The 17,750-nt window shown below is 36.0% G+C and overlaps 1 long non-coding RNA gene across 1 annotated transcript; it reads left to right on the forward strand.

Moving 5' to 3' along the window:
* Nucleotides 1–14,489: 14,489 nt before the first annotated feature.
* On the forward strand, nt 14,490–16,835 carry LOC145594022 (uncharacterized). The gene is made up of 3 exons (XR_014102815.1): nt 14,490–14,849; nt 15,845–16,236; nt 16,486–16,835. It is a non-coding gene; the product is annotated as an uncharacterized LOC145594022 (long non-coding RNA).
* Nucleotides 16,836–17,750: the final 915 nt, after the last annotated feature.

A 17,750-nucleotide genomic window follows, 5' to 3' on the forward strand; every position in this document is an offset into this window, starting at 1 on the left:
CCTCCTTAAATTTGGCATCCGTGTATATCTTTTGAAATATCAACTCAGCCGGAAAATCAGAGTATGTTTGACGCAAAAACCTGTCATTGTTGTCATCCGCCCTTTTCTCACTAGTGCATCTAACCTCCAAAGCATCACAATACCTCTCAACAAACTCGGACAATAAAGTATGCATACTTAAATAACCATCGAAAAACCTGTGAATACTCTCAACCCGTTGAGTTATTTTCATCCCAGCCCAAAACAAATGCTTCACAAAAGCGGGAACCCACATATGACGTTCATCATACAGCCCTAACAACAAAAATATATATCATTCGTAACTTTTGAGTGAATAACTATAAGCAAATGCACCACTACATATTAAAGGGCAAGTGCTGAACCATACCCTGACCTAAAAATACAAAGAAACTGACCAGAATTTTTGTACCTTTTTTATTTAAAAATAAATAAACCATGCATATAAAGAAGGGGTGCATAATTATAAACCCTTACTCCATTCTACCCTACAAACTAATATTTCACAATCAAACAAACAAAAACAAAATGGTATTACATTTGGCTACCTTCTGGTGTGGCAGGAGACTTAAGATTAATAGGCATAAGTATCTTTTCTTAAACGAAATTATACCAATAAAACAAAAAAAAAAAAAGTATTAGTATGCAACAAACCCAACACCAAATTATGCAACATTATTATGTATCAAGAACCTGACCTGCAAGTTTAACCCAAAATATGCACAAGAACCTATCCTGCAACTTTAGAAAAAAATATGCACAACAAACTTACATGCAAGTATAACATAATTATGCATAAAGGACCATATTTGACGCATACACACCATAGAATGGACAGAAAAATAATGTGTTTCGACACTTACCTTGTAGCCATTCATCTTCTTCAACACTATGTTTCTTGATAACTTGGGGCCAATTAGCCTCAAACTCTTCAACATCAAGGCTATCATATATTACATTCTCAAGATCATCATGAAGTTGGGCATAATCAGAATGCTTCCCAAGTTTCTTACCAACTTTTGAGGTTATGTGCCAAATGCACCATCGATGAGTGGTTCCTTTCATAGTCAACTTCAAAGCTTTCTTCATTGCCGGATCTTGATCCGTTAGAATACTAATTGGTTGCTTTTCACCCATACACCGCAACCAATTAGAGAACACCCACTCAAATGTTTTCGTGGTCTCGCGGGAAACTAAAGCGCACCCAAACAAAATGGTTTGCCCGTGATGATTCACACCCACGAAATTACAAAAGGGAAGCTTATATTCGTTGGTCAAGTATGTCGAATCAAAACATACAACATCTCCAAACTCTTCATATGCGGCCCGACTCCTAGCATCAACCCATAACACATCTTGGAGCCTACCCAACTCATCGACACGATGAGTGTAAAAAAAATTCTCGTTGTCATCCGTCATCCTCTTCAAGTAGGCAAACATTGCCTTTGCATCTCCTTCTTCAAAAATAATTCTCCTTTGCTTCGCTACTTCATCATGCAAATCTTTTTGGGTGAATTGCATCTCTTCCCTCCCATTTCGTTGGTGGGCCATACAATTGTATATCTTTGCAACCGGAACACCCGCCTTCCGATCATTAAACACTTGTCGAAGTATATGCGGGTTGTCCATCAAGAACTTCTTCCTAAACTTCGTGATGTTCTTGGACTTCCCCGGTGTAGGTGCGTGACCTTTATGCTCTAGCTCGGCTTTATCAATTAACCAATCACCACCCTCGTTCACCTTTGCATATAATTTCACCGGGCATTGAACTTTTTTACTCTTCCTTTTAACACAAAGTTCCTCACCTATTTGTGAATCCGAGACAAAGGCGGGACCGGTTTTCTTGCTCTTCCTACCGGGCAAACCAAAACACTCACATGTCCATGTGACACTCTTCTTCTCCTTCGCATCAACACCTTTGCCTACAAAGGTTCCACTAGATCGAACAACCCCAAAACCTTCTTGCTTCCCGTAATTCCGAAAGTATTCATCTATTTTTTTCCAACTATCAAAGACCATTCCAACTTTAGGAGGGGGGAGAGAAACCTCTACATTTGCAAACTCCTCGATCTCAAAACTAATAGCCACCGTACTCTTCCCTTTCGTAGGAGTCTTGTAGGACTCTTCTCCAACATTTACCTATTCCACCAAATCAATAATCTATACATTAACACCAAGTATAGTATAATTCTACTTTTAACAGAAAAACTGTTCAATAAATAAATAATCCCTGCTGCAAAAATTGGTATGCTACATACTTAAAACAATAACACACTTTAAACATACATTGCATCCAGTATAAATAAATATATGGAACAATTACAGGTTCTACTTATTAATTTCTTTTTTCAGAGTAATAAATAATTCAATTCTATCTTGTGTTAATATATTAAAATATTACTGTCATTGTTTTGTATTCAATGCAAGCCTTTCCTTTCAACATGAATGTTAAATAACAGAAGAAAGCCCCTAAAGATCCAACTTTTTGGTAATTAGAGAATGGAGTTTGTTCTACTAATATAAGTATCTGCCAACACTTGACAACGCTTGTAACACCCCCAAATCTCCCTCTACGGAAATACGTATAATTATACCGTAGAGATAGACTTGGGCGTGTTACCGCCGCGTGATTACGCAAGGCTACTCAAACTTACTAAATAAAACCAATACTTTGCAGCGGAAACTTCAATACTCTTCTTTATTAATAATAACCATAAATAGTAACCAAAGTTATGAGTACTTAAAATAGATACAAGACCAAATTCCTAATTTAGTGAAAACCAATCCCGGGACTCCAATGCATCATTTATTGACTCCAACCTGAAAATAAGCAACACTGCTCACCATTACGGTAAACAGGGCGAACCAAAACAAATAAGAAGTACGGGTTAGCAAAATATGCTAAGTACGATAAGTGCAAGATAATTAAACTCAATTTATTCGCAAACATGCTTTAAAACCAATTTCCAATAAATGATCCAATAATTCCAAACTCATGGTTTAAAACCAATTCTCAATAATTCCAATATCAATAATCAATAAAACCAATTCCAATTATTTAAAACCAATTCCTTATATTAAAACCAATTCCTCTCCCAAGTGTGCACACCCCCCAAGCTAGTCTCCTTATATTACAAGGCTATTCTTGAGGAAAGACTAGGTCATACAAAGTCCATAGTCTTATCAATAAACCAAATCCGCATAGTGGGATTACTAACATGCTTATAAAGCATAAATAATAATAAATCCATGATTCAATAAATCCTCTTTTAAATCCAATAATTCAACCTTTAATAATAATAATTCAAACTTCTTTTAATAAATTCAACATGCTTTTAAAATCAATCCTTTTTAAACATGAATAATAAATTAATCAATCAAAACATGTAATAAAAATTCATACTCCAATTTAATTATTAAAACCAATCCTTTAAACATACTTTTAATTCATAAACCATAATTCAATTCAATTTAATTCAATTCATCATTCAAACATGTCATTCAAACCGATCACTTTCAAGGTATCTAGCCACCTAACGTACCTTGATCTCCACTTAGCCAACAACACTTCAAAAGAACTCTCAATTAGCTTGATCAAAAACACCCTACAAATAAATATAACCTTAATCAATATAAGGTTAACAAATAATCACAAATAATTAAATTAAACCCTCCCAACTATATGTACATGAACCTCTTAAATTAATTCAACATGAATATTATTAAAACATGATTTTATATAATTAAAACTACTCATAATAATTTCATATTAATCTCCCATAATAATAATAATAATAATTGAATAAAAGAAAAGGAGAAGAAAAGAATTGGATTTGCGCAGGAAATAATAGGCAGAACTTTCAGAGGCTATAACTCCTTCAATATAGCTCCGAATTGAGTGATTCTTGAGCCTAACCTCAAGGATTTTTCGAGAGGAACAACCTTCTGTGAAATGTCACTACCCCAAAAACTGACCAGAAGTGCCCGAAAATTGGCTTCAAAAATGGACGGGATGATTTGTGTAAAATTGAGGAGAAGAAAAGAAGAGAATTTGTGTGAAGAATGTGAGAGGTATGAAGGGGTATTTATAGGCTAGTATGTGCATGAATTATGGTAGGAAAATGTAGGAATAATTATGGTAATTAGGGTTTAAGAGATTACTTGGAGAAGTAAGCAAAGATTTAAGGAAAGTTTTGATATTTGAAGGGATTGTGTATAATTGAATATGGAAGGTATGTATGCCATGAAAAATATTAAGGAAGTTGGAATTGCTTGGGGAATAATTAAGAAGAATGAATGGAAACAAAATATAATAATTGGATATCAAAAAGATGGAGAATTAGAATTATGGAAAATAGGAGATTTTAGGGAGATAATTAAAAATACAATTTACCAAAATATTTTCCCAAAATCTTTATGGGATGGCCGAAATTATTGAGCTTTCCTAAGCTCATATTTTCAGCCTTCCTATTTAGTATTTAGGAATATATTTTGCTCGTTTTAAGGAATTAAAAATAATTGTGTATATAATATATATTGTAATAAATAATTAAATAATAAAATACCAAATATTTACCAAATAATTTAACTTATAAAATCAGATTTTATACATAAGAAAATCTGAAATTATTAGCTAAATAAATTATATTTTCGGACTTATTAAAATAATAATAAAATATAGCTTTTGCCTTAATTAAAATATCCGAAATATATAAATAATCCGGTTTTTAAAATAGGATAAATGGATAATAAATCTTATCCAAAATAATGATTAGTTTTCAAAATACTTTTGGCGCCAAAATTCAAATATTATTTTGGCTCCAAATAATAAATTTACTAAAATACCCTTTTTATAAAATAATTCCTAATTAATAATTAGGAAAATACGTATGAAAATACGGGGTATTACAGTCTACCCCCCTTAAAATAAGTTTCGACCCGAAACTTGGTCAAAAGAAACGAAGATCATTTTGAAATTATTGGTTCATGCACATCCTAACTTGACTCAAGACTCCAACTCAAATAAGACTCGAAATAACTCAAAAATGACTCGAAAAGTTGACGCGCGAAACTCTATCGCCCTCTACCCCCCTTAAAAGGAGTTACGTCCCCGTAACTCGACCACTAACCTTAGGCAAACAGTTCTGGGTAACGTTTCCTCATATCAGCCTCAGCTTCCCATGTAGCCTCTTCAGTTTTCTGATTTGACCACAATACTTTCACAATGCTCACATCCTTGTTCCTTGTGCTCCTGACCTTAGAGTCAAGAATCTTTACCGGTCTTTCCTCATAAGTCAAATTCTCATCCATCTCAATGGTTTCTGGTTGTAACACATGTGTCACATCAGGAATATACTTTCGAATTTGGCTCACATGGAACACATTGTGAACCCTTTCAAGCTCGTTAGGCAAATCCAACTTATAAGCCACTTTCCCCACTTTCTGAATGATCTCATAAGGCCCTATGTACTTTGGGCTTAATTTTCCTTTCTTCCCGAACCTCATCACACCTTTCATGGGTGAAATCTTTAACAAAACCTTCTCTCCCACTTCATATTCGACTTCCCTCCTTTTCAAATCAGCATAACTTTTCTGTCGATCTTGGGCTGCCTTAATCTTCTCTTGGATCAACTTGACCTGCTTCACCATATCCTCAATCATTTCTGGTCCAAGTACCATAGTTTCACTTATATCATTCCAACATACTGGGCTTCTACACTTTCGACCATACAAAGCTTCAAACGGTGCCATTCCAATGCTTGCATGGTAACTGTTGTTGTATGAGAACTCTATCAAATCCAAGTGGTCTTCCCAAGACCCTTGATACTCCATCACACAAGCTCTTAACATGTCCTCCAATGTCTGAATCGTTCTTTCTGTCTGACCATCTGTCGCAGGATGAAATGCTGTGCTCATTAACAACTTAGTTCCCATCGCCTTTTGTAAACTTTGCCAAAAGTTAGACAAAAACCTTGAATCTCTATCCGAAATGATATCCGTGGGTACCCCATGGTACTTCACCACAAACTTCACATAAGCTCTTCCCAACTGATCCATGGTCCAAGTACTTCTCATGGGTATGAACGCTGCTGACTTCGTCAACCTGTCCACTATTACCCAAATAGTGTCATTCCCTGCCTTGGTCTTTGGCAAAGCTCCCACAAAATCCATAGAAATCGAATCCCATTTCCACTTGGGCACCTCCAAGGATTGGACCTTTCCTTGAGGCCTACGATGCTCTATCTTCACCTTCTGACATGTCAAACATTTAGCCACAAATTCAGCCACTTCTTTCTTCATATTGGGCCACCAAAAAGTCTTCTTCATGTCCTTATACAACTTATCCCCTCCAGGATGCATTGAATAAGGAGAATTATGGGCTTCTTCCATCAATCTTTGCTTCAAATCACTACGATTCTGAGGCACACACCATCTTCCCTTAAAACGAATACTTCCCTCATCACCAATGGTGAAATCCAACACTTGCCCTTCATCAATCTTCTTCTTAATTGCTTTTAATTTCTCATCTTCCAATTGACTATCCCTTATCTCATCATAAATGGATGGTTGAACCACCAAGGCATTCAACATCCTAGCCACTTCACCATGTTCCATCACCTCCAAGTTCAACTTCTGAAATTCCACACACAACTGATCTGGAACTACCATCACATTCACCGTATGTTCTGACTTTCTGCTCAAAGCATCTGCCACCACATTAGCCTTTCCCTCATGATATTGAATATCCAATGTATAATCACTCATGTACTCCAACCATCGTCTCTGTCTCCCATTCAAGTGCGTCTGGGTGAAAATGTACTTCAAACTCTTATGATCCGTGAAAATCCTACAAGTCACCCCATACAAGTAATGTCTCCAAATCTTCAAGGCAAACACTATTGCAGCTAACTCCAAATCATGGGTTGGGTAATTCCCTTCGTGAATCTTCAACTGTCTCGAGGCATACGCAATCACCCTTCGATTCTGCATCAACACACATCCCAATCCCAACCTCGATGCATCACTATACACGTCATATAGATCACTCCCATCCGGCAAAGCCAGCACAGGTGCTGTGGTTAACCTTTCTTTCAAGATCTTAAATGCCTCCTCACACTCTTGGGTCCATGAGAACTTATGGTCCTTTTTCATCAAACTTGTCATGGGCTTCGCGATCCTTGAAAAATCCTTCACAAACCTTCTGTAATAGCCTGCTAAACCCAAGAAACTCCTTACATCCGACACATTCTTTGGGGTTGGCCAATCACTCACAGCTCGAATCTTGCTTGGGTCTACCGAAACTCCGTCCTTGGAAATCACATGGCCCAAAAATGCTACTTTCTCCAACCAAAACTCACACTTAGATAACTTGGCGTACAACTGATGCTCTCTTAAACATGACAACACTTGTCTCAAATGCTCCTTATGCTCTTCTTCATTCTTTGAATATATCAAAATATCATCAATAAACACCACTACAAACTTGTCCAAGTATGGCCTGAAAATCCTATGCATCAAGTCCATGAACACTGCAGGTGCATTGGTCAAACCAAATGGCATAACTGTGAACTCATAATGACCATAACGGGTCCTGAAAGCACTTTTTGCAATATCTTGCTCTGCAATTCTCAACTGGTGATAACCCGATCTCAAATCTATCTTTGAGAACACCCCTGCTCCTTTCAACTGGTCAAACAAATCATCGATCCTTGGTAAGGGATACTTATTCTTCACCGTCACCTTGTTCAACTCTCGGTAATCAATACACAACCTCATACTTCCATCTTTCTTCTTCACAAACAATACTGGGGCTCCCCAAGGTGATGAACTAGGCCTAATATAACCTTTTTCCAACAATCATCCAACTGGGTCTTCAACTCCCTCAACTCAGCTGGAGCCATCCTATATGGAGCCTTAGAAATAGGTCCAGTTCCAGGCACTAGATCGATAGTGAACTCAACATCCCTCACTGGTGGCATACCAGGAATCTCATCCGGAAACACATCTGGAAATTCTTCCACAACAGGAATACCCTCTTCACCTTTCTTTTCCTCACTTTCAACCTCTTGAACACTACACAAAAACAAAGGACAACCCTTCTTAACCAGCTTTTGTAGTTGCATTGCCGACACAATTCTCAACCCTGAGCTTTTCCCTTCCTTTTTATACACCACTTTGGTCTTACTTGGGCTAGTCAAGGTGACCTTTTCAGCCGCACAATCAATTTTTGCTTCATACTTTCCCAACCAATCCATACCCAGAATCACATCAAAGTCATTTAGGTCAAACTCGATCAAATCAGCCAGAAACTCTACCCCATAGATGGAAATAGGCACACTCAAAAATAATCTCGAACAACTCCTCACTTCCCCAGACGGAATAGACACATCTAGAGAAACTAACTCAGGACTCTCTAACCCGAGACTCCCAACTACTTTCTTAGAAATAAAAGAATGCGACGCCCCTGAATCAAACAAGACTTTCACAGGAGAAGAACTTATAAAGAAAACACCAATTACCACATCATTAGCAGACTCAGCCTGCCGACTATTCATCACGAACACACGACCCTTTGGGGCACCTCCCGCACCGCTACTGGTTCCAGCCTTGGTTGTAGGTCCACTAGACTGAGGTGGTTTACTAGGTGCACTAGACTCTTTCACCTTCCCAGACTTAACATCAGCTTCCTTCTTGAAACACTCATACTCACGGTGTCCCAACTTCTGACAGTAACGACAAGTTACCGGGTTTCCCTCACAGTCCTTCCCTGGGTGGTCTTTCTCACACCTCTTGCAGAAATACTTCCTCTTGGGTTTCTCACCCCTTTGGTTCCCATTCCCTTTATGGTTGGATGGCTGTCCCCCATTCCCCTTCCCAAAGTTCCCTTTGTTGTCCCTCCTATCTCCAGAATTCCCTTGGTAATTCCCATTGGGCTTGTGCCTCTTTTCACCCCCGTGAAAAGAGTCTGGGTTCTTCCTTTTCTCTCCCGCCTGCTCCATCTCCCTCCCCTTAATTCCGTACAGATGGGCTGCACGGCCATAGACTTCATCTAGGGTCTCAAAAGTCACTCCCCCTAGCTTCCCTTGGAGGGTCAAGGTTAGGCCTTGCTCAAATCTTTGAGCCTTAATGGTTTCAGTAGGGACTACTTCCGGGGCAAACCTCATCAACTCAATGAACTTGTTGTAGTATTCACTAATTGACATGTTTCCCATTCTTAGGTTGGTAAACTCCATACACTTCTGCTTTCTAAGGTAGGAAGGGTAAAACTTCTCTCTCAAGGCTTCCTTGAACTCATCCCACCCGAAGTTTGGTCTTTTCAGCAACTCATCCTTTCTTTGGGCCCACCATAAGTCAGCTTCCTCCCTCAAGTAGTAAACCCCATTGTTCACCCTCAGCTCGCTTGGGCAATTGATAGCATCAAACAGTTTGTCAAACTCCCTAATCCAGTTTTCAAGGCTGGCTGGGTCCTCTTTTCCCAAGTAAACAGGTGGTTTAGCTGCAGCTACCCTCTTAAAGACTTCACTATAGGCATCAAGCTCAGGATTTCGGTGTTCCCTGTTCACCACCTTCGTGATGTTCTCAGTAATTTGGGTCAACTGCTTAAGGACCTTTCCAACTTTGGAACCAGTGCGCTTACTCCTTAAATGTTCCCTCATTCTTGGAGACATAATTCCTGGGTATGATTATTACACTTGGAAATCAAAACAAATTCTACTCATACAAGCATTTAATTCACTTAATAACATAGAGAAAAATTTAATAAAATAACTTTCATATCATTAATAATTAATGAGAAGTACATCTTTTTCCATCTAGGCAATTATTCAAAGCAATAACATAGTCATAATCTAATTATTCAAATAGCACTTTCAGCATAGCCATCTTCAACTGGATCATAATCAGGATCCTCTCGCCTATCACTTGGTTCAGTCATAAAGGTAGGGTTGTAATCACTATAGTTTGGGGTACAGCCTGATGAATTTGACCCAGATTCACTTTGGTTGTTGTCCGGGCCAGGGTTATAGCTTGGACTTTTAGTTGGGCTCACAAGAAGTTGGCTTGAAGAAGCAATGTGTTTTTGGGCTTTTGAGCATGAGGCTTTCTCCTTGGCAACTTGGGCACGGGTTCTGGGCCTTTTAGCAATGTGGAATTGGGCTTTTGGGCTAGAATGTTTTGAAGATTCAGAGCTCGAAGATGGGCTAAGAGAACGGTAATGCTTGCTCCTACCAAGAGGTGGTACAGACTCATCACTAGATTCCACATACTCATGCCGCTTCTTTGGGTATGAAAAAGGTACTTGGGCATTTAAGAAGTACATTTGGTCATCAGGTCTAAAGGTGCGGTCTTTTGGGATCGTGGGTATATTCACAACTTTCCTCTTAGGTTCATACTTGCGCTCCACATAGTGCAAGTCCCTCTTAAAACTAGACATGGTTGCTAACCACTTCCCTTCATGATGGTGTTTCTCATTCCACATTGTTCCATCTTCCTTGATCACATCCCCATATTTGTCAAAAAGAGGTTGGTATTTCTCAATTCTAGGCAAATGGGCCAAGGCTAGAAGAACCATCCAAGGTTGTTGGGTCAAGGCTTCCTCACCATTCTCCTCATAAAGGGTCAAAGCCAAAGTACAAATTCCAGTTATGAAATCACTAACTGTGACTCCACTATCTTTCAAGTAATGAATATCAAAATATTTGTGTCTCATTCCATCAATCATTTCCATCTGTTTCACACACACATGCAAAACAATTAATTAAGTGTCAAATCACACAAACAATCCAATTCAAAATCCATTTGCAATAAGCAATTCACAACTCAACCAAGCATAACTCAAGATTACCCAACCATGGGTAATGACTCAAAATTTCGGACCTCTTGACCAAACCCTAGGGTGTTTTAACACCAACTTTAATGCACACATAATCGCATACTCAAGTTTCAAATAATTTCAATTCTTTTTATTTTCGAAAATAATAAATATGTACTTGAATCAAGATTAAAGGACGGTCAAGCCCGCATCTCCCAGGAAAGTTACCTACGACGTTGAGGAGAGCCTTTCCTAGACAGAGAGACGTACCCATTATAGACCTCCGTAGAGAACTCGAGCATCCTTTTCTCCCTCATCTTTCCACAAATAGGAAAATAGTTTTTAAGTAAAATAAAGCTTTTCACTCACGCACAAATGCGAAACTCTATCTATCCTATATGCCCCTTAAGTCTACCCACAATTTTTATTACTATTCCCATTTTAATCTTTTTAGGACCTTGAAAACTGATACCACTTTGTAACACCCCCAAATCTCCCTCTACGGAAATACGTATAATTATACCGTAGAGATAGACTTGGGCGTGTTACCGCCGCGTGATTACGCAAGGCTACTCAAACTTACTAAATAAAACCAATACTTTGCAGCGGAAACTTCAATACTCTTCTTTATTAATAATAACCATAAATAGTAACCAAAGTTATGAGTACTTAAAATAGATACAAGACCAAATTCCTAATTTAGTGAAAACCAATCCCGGGACTCCAATGCATCATTTATTGACTCCAACCTGAAAATAAGCAACACTGCTCACCATTACGGTAAACAGGGCGAACCAAAACAAATAAGAAGTACGGGTTAGCAAAATATGCTAAGTACGATAAGTGCAAGATAATTAAACTCAATTTATTCGCAAACATGCTTTAAAACCAATTTCCAATAAATGATCCAATAATTCCAAACTCATGGTTTAAAACCAATTCTCAATAATTCCAATATCAATAATCAATAAAACCAATTCCAATTATTTAAAACCAATTCCTTATATTAAAACCAATTCCTCTCCCAAGTGTGCACACCCCCCAAGCTAGTCTCCTTATATTACAAGGCTATTCTTGAGGAAAGACTAGGTCATACAAAGTCCATAGTCTTATCAATAAACCAAATCCGCATAGTGGGATTACTAACATGCTTATAAAGCATAAATAATAATAAATCCATGATTCAATAAATCCTCTTTTAAATCCAATAATTCAACCTTTAATAATAATAATTCAAACTTCTTTTAATAAATTCAACATGCTTTTAAAATCAATCCTTTTTAAACATGAATAATAAATTAATCAATCAAAACATGTAATAAAAATTCATACTCCAATTTAATTATTAAAACCAATCCTTTAAACATACTTTTAATTCATAAACCATAATTCAATTCAATTTAATTCAATTCATCATTCAAACATGTCATTCAAACCGATCACTTTCAAGGTATCTAGCCACCTAACGTACCTTGATCTCCACTTAGCCAACAACACTTCAAAAGAACTCTCAATTAGCTTGATCAAAAACACCCTACAAATAAATATAACCTTAATCAATATAAGGTTAACAAATAATCACAAATAATTAAATTAAACCCTCCCAACTATATGTACATGAACCTCTTAAATTAATTCAACATGAATATTATTAAAACATGATTTTATATAATTAAAACTACTCATAATAATTTCATATTAATCTCCCATAATAATAATAATAATAATTGAATAAAAGAAAAGGAGAAGAAAAGAATTGGATTTGCGCAGGAAATAATAGGCAGAACTTTCAGAGGCTATAACTCCTTCAATATAGCTCCGAATTGAGTGATTCTTGAGCCTAACCTCAAGGATTTTTCGAGAGGAACAACCTTCTGTGAAATGTCACTACCCCAAAAACTGACCAGAAGTGCCCGAAAATTGGCTTCAAAAATGGACGGGATGATTTGTGTAAAATTGAGGAGAAGAAAAGAAGAGAATTTGTGTGAAGAATGTGAGAGGTATGAAGGGGTATTTATAGGCTAGTATGTGCATGAATTATGGTAGGAAAATGTAGGAATAATTATGGTAATTAGGGTTTAAGAGATTACTTGGAGAAGTAAGCAAAGATTTAAGGAAAGTTTTGATATTTGAAGGGATTGTGTATAATTGAATATGGAAGGTATGTATGCCATGAAAAATATTAAGGAAGTTGGAATTGCTTGGGGAATAATTAAGAAGAATGAATGGAAACAAAATATAATAATTGGATATCAAAAAGATGGAGAATTAGAATTATGGAAAATAGGAGATTTTAGGGAGATAATTAAAAATACAATTTACCAAAATATTTTCCCAAAATCTTTATGGGATGGCCGAAATTATTGAGCTTTCCTAAGCTCATATTTTCAGCCTTCCTATTTAGTATTTAGGAATATATTTTGCTCGTTTTAAGGAATTAAAAATAATTGTGTATATAATATATATTGTAATAAATAATTAAATAATAAAATACCAAATATTTACCAAATAATTTAACTTATAAAATCAGATTTTATACATAAGAAAATCTGAAATTATTAGCTAAATAAATTATATTTTCGGACTTATTAAAATAATAATAAAATATAGCTTTTGCCTTAATTAAAATATCCGAAATATATAAATAATCCGGTTTTTAAAATAGGATAAATGGATAATAAATCTTATCCAAAATAATGATTAGTTTTCAAAATACTTTTGGCGCCAAAATTCAAATATTATTTTGGCTCCAAATAATAAATTTACTAAAATACCCTTTTTATAAAATAATTCCTAATTAATAATTAGGAAAATACGTATGAAAATACGGGGTATTACAACGCTCGTATGTCCTAGTTGGGTTGAGAAAGCTACAATTAATTTAGCTACAATTAATTCTATATACACAATTGTCATTTATTCGTGCTTCAAAATAGCTCCTCACTCACTCCCCTGTTCAAAATAGCTCCTAACTCACTCCCCTGTTACTCTTATTTTTTGATTAAAGCCTATAAAGAAAGTCCCTTAATTTATTCCTCTTATTTTAATTATGTTGTTATAATTTAGGTTTTCATAAATTTTCAGTAAACCCTAAGCTAAGCTAGGAATTAATGTGTTACCAATTACCTCCTTTAGCAATGCGTCTAAAGCAAACTCCAATTCATCTTCCTCGCCTCTATCGTTCTCCACTTGGTCTTCAATGGTAGCGTTGTTGTCGACATCGTCACCAAAAATGCGGCCGCTACCACCACCGAAGAGCTCATCATAGTCCTCCGTACGGTCTGTTAAGATCGGATCCTCCATCACTAGCATCTTCCTTGCCATTTTCAATCATGAAGTCTTGCCCGCCCTCTCTGAACTTACCTCCTCAAGAAACAAAAAATGGAGTAAAAATGGTAAACCATGAAAATTGGGTTGACTGTCAAAAGTAAAAAAGAAAATGAAGACATTGGAGTCAAACAACTAATTCAAGGGTCAAAAATAACAAAAAGTAAAAAGAAATTTAGTATTACAATGTTGTATTATACCATATACCCATATACAACCTTTTCCCTTTTTTTTTTAGGCTACATCACTTTACACTGACAATTGGGTCCTACTCCGTTTTCCCCATACCACGTTCTGTTGAAGATGCATCTCAAGACTTCATTTCTACTTCCACCAAAAATTGATAGGACTTCAAAGCGTCCGAAACTCTGAATGAACATCCCGAAAAAAGTAGCCCGATTGTCATCAAGATTCAATCTCAAATTTTAAGCCATTGAAGAAACTCTAAGTGGGTGTCCAAATATCGGAGCCCCCATGTCGAAAAATCGGATCTTGGGCCGAATCAGGCGGGCGGGTTCAATTCATGGGAGAAATGAGTGAGCTAGGTTTGGATGAGAGAGAAAGTGAGATAAGAGAGAGATTTTGTGGAGTTAAGGAAGATCGTGGTGTTGGAGATGTTACAAGATTGGAGGTGTTGCAGTTTCAGGTTAAATTATCTGAATAACACTCAAATTGCCAAGCTCAAATGAATGAGGTATATTTGATTGATTAATGTTTACTTTTTGGTATTTCATGTGTTTTTGATGATTGGAGTCATCCATCTTTTGTTAATTCTCTGTGAAATTTTGCAATTTTTATTACTAAAGCTGAAATATTGATTATAGAATGTTGTGAATGAGTCTATGCTTTGAATAGTTTTAGGCTTTTTAGCAATCATGTATGTGAAATTGTGAAAACGGTTGAATTCAGTTCTTTAGGGGTAAATACAAGTTGATCTCACAGATTAACAATTTTTTTTTTTATCTCATGACATTTTTGTAAATAAATCAAGAATTTTTAGATATTTTGTGTAGAGTATGATTGGGGTAATGTTATAAGCGCTTGACCTAAATGCTGCTACACCCGGCTTTATAATAGACACTATTGAAGTTGGCTTGTATGGAGATTACTTGACCGATATGATACACTCGGCTTTATAATGATCTCTCTTTAACTTGGCTTGTATGATGATTAAGTGATTACTTGGCCTATATATACACTACACCCAGGTTTATAATGTATACTCTTGTAGTAGAGTGTTTGATGCTTGTAAACAATTGACAAGCTTGATATAGTAGATGAGCTTCATGTTACAGTGTTAGATAATACGGCCATTGATATTCGGAATGAGCATTGTAACAGACGTTAAATACTTTGTATGTAGTACATATGTTATTCATTTTTCCATAGGTGTGGGATTGGAGGACAGGATAAAAAGGACCGTTATAGTAGTAATAAGAAAGGATTTAAAGGAAGCAATACCTCGCTTTAGCTAGGCACACACCGTGTTATCTCGCCTTCTACCTATGCTCTAGGTGCCCTTTTAACTCACCTCATGCCTTCTAAAACAACGGGCTTAAGTCTTTGTAATGAAAGCCTTATTGAAAAATTATCTTTACCTTCTCTATTTCTGATAATTCTCTTTTCATTTTCACTCAGAAGAATGAGCAAGCCCATCTTCCTTCCTTAAGTTGTTCTAATAATGTGTAGGAAATACTCTGTGATGTCAAGCAATGCCTATCCTGCTAGATAGCTATATGTATAACCGAAGATTGCAACAAGATGAAGACAGTTTCGCAGTAATATTGCTACTGTTGCAGCAAAGCAATAAGTGGATTTGAACATTTCAAGTTTATAGTTGAGTCAGGAACATTTAAGATGGTATTCTATAGATCATTCTTGTATCTGTTTTGGGAAATTTCACTCAGTTGAAAATTCTCTGCTATTCGAGGAGGGGAGGGAGGGTGTCAACTGTTTCCACAAGAATTGCTTGTGCAGTGAAAAAGCAGATTAGTGCCTGCCAAGTCCTAAGTCAGATTCAAGCCCAGATTTTTGCTGCAAATGCCGATCCTTGTCCTTGCTATAAGAAGTTTAATGCTAAGGTGAGTCTTACATCCAAATATTCAATTATGGTTCTTTTTTGTGGTACAATTTTTTCATGAAAGATATGTGTACCTGTTTCACTGAGACAAAATTTGTAGCTTCAATGTTACTAAACACGATACACATCTGCAACTGCAATGAATTCTTGGCTAAATATCATTATCATAATTTATATATGTGGGGCAAAATGAGTCAAGCATTTTATTTAGTGTATCACATGTGAATGATCTATTTTTGTATATTGACAGGATGGAATTAATAATCAAAGCTCCGGCTTGGCTTGCCAATACCACACTGCTATCTTTGTAGAAAGATGGCTCTGAGCATTATGGACACGAAGGCTGTAAGCAACATTCACAAGGGGTTAACACTTAACAAAACACTGATAAATAAAGAAAACGAGCAATTGTCTACCTTGAGGTCAGGTGAGTTTCTTCTCCCATTGGTTAAGAAAGTAGTCCGATCTAGGTGAATCCTTTTCATAAATTGAGCTTTCTAATCAATGTAGAATCCTTTGGTGGGAATTTGATGAATTTCGCCTCAAGTGATTTATATGTTTATTTATGTGCTTTAACACACTAGAGTTAGCTACATATCATCTTTACAAGGCCATTATTTATTTACACAAAATTTTAAAAAAGCCGGTTTACAATAATAAGTTATTGAATGGCGATATTGTAGCCATTACCTCTCTAATTTTTTCTCTCTCCTCCTGCTTTTGCCTCATGCCTTCAAATTGATAGTGATGATTTCAGTAGGAAATTTGTTACCTCCCTTTAATTTCTTTTAATTTTGTTTTTTCTATCTCCTTTGTTCTTCAATTTCACTCTCCATTCTCTTTCCTCTTTATTTCTCACCCAACTTTCTCTCTCTTCTACTCTCAATTTCTCTAATATGTTCCCAATTTCTTTCTCTTTTGGATCAATTTTTCACCATTACAAATCCTCTCAATTTTCTAGGTTTTACTCTAGTTTTCGATTCCTAATTTTAATTTTTTTGCATTTTTCATTTGATTATGAAGTTCCAAACGTACCAATGAAGAAGATTAGAACAAATCCATCACATGCAAATATGTTTTTTGAATTGTTTTACGGTATATCAATATGATTTATGTGATTTTGCTATTGTTGAACTTTGATTTTAATTTTTAATTGCATTTCTTTCGTTGTTTTTCTGTACATTTTTACTTGTAAATTGTGGAATGAAAAAGACTAGTAATCTAGCTTCAAATAAATGATGGAGATCTATCGTGTATTAAGTTCTGTGAAAATAAAAGGGTCACTTTTGTGAAAAAATATCACTTTTGTAAAAAAAAGTCACTTTTGTAAAAAAAAAAAAAAAAAAAAAAAAAAGGGTTACTTTTGTGAAAATATGAATCACTTTTACAAAAAAAAAGGGGCCATTTTTGTGAAAATATGGGTCACTTTTGTGAAAAAAAGGGTCACTTTTGTAAAAAAAAAAAAAAAAAAAAAAAAGTCATTTATGTGAAAATATTACGGTTTACACGTGTAAA

The sequence above is a fragment of the Chenopodium album genome, chromosome 2 (assembly GCF_948465745.1).
Source record: "Chenopodium album chromosome 2, dcCheAlbu1.1, whole genome shotgun sequence".
NCBI classification, from domain to species: Eukaryota; Viridiplantae; Streptophyta; class Magnoliopsida; order Caryophyllales; family Amaranthaceae; genus Chenopodium; species Chenopodium album.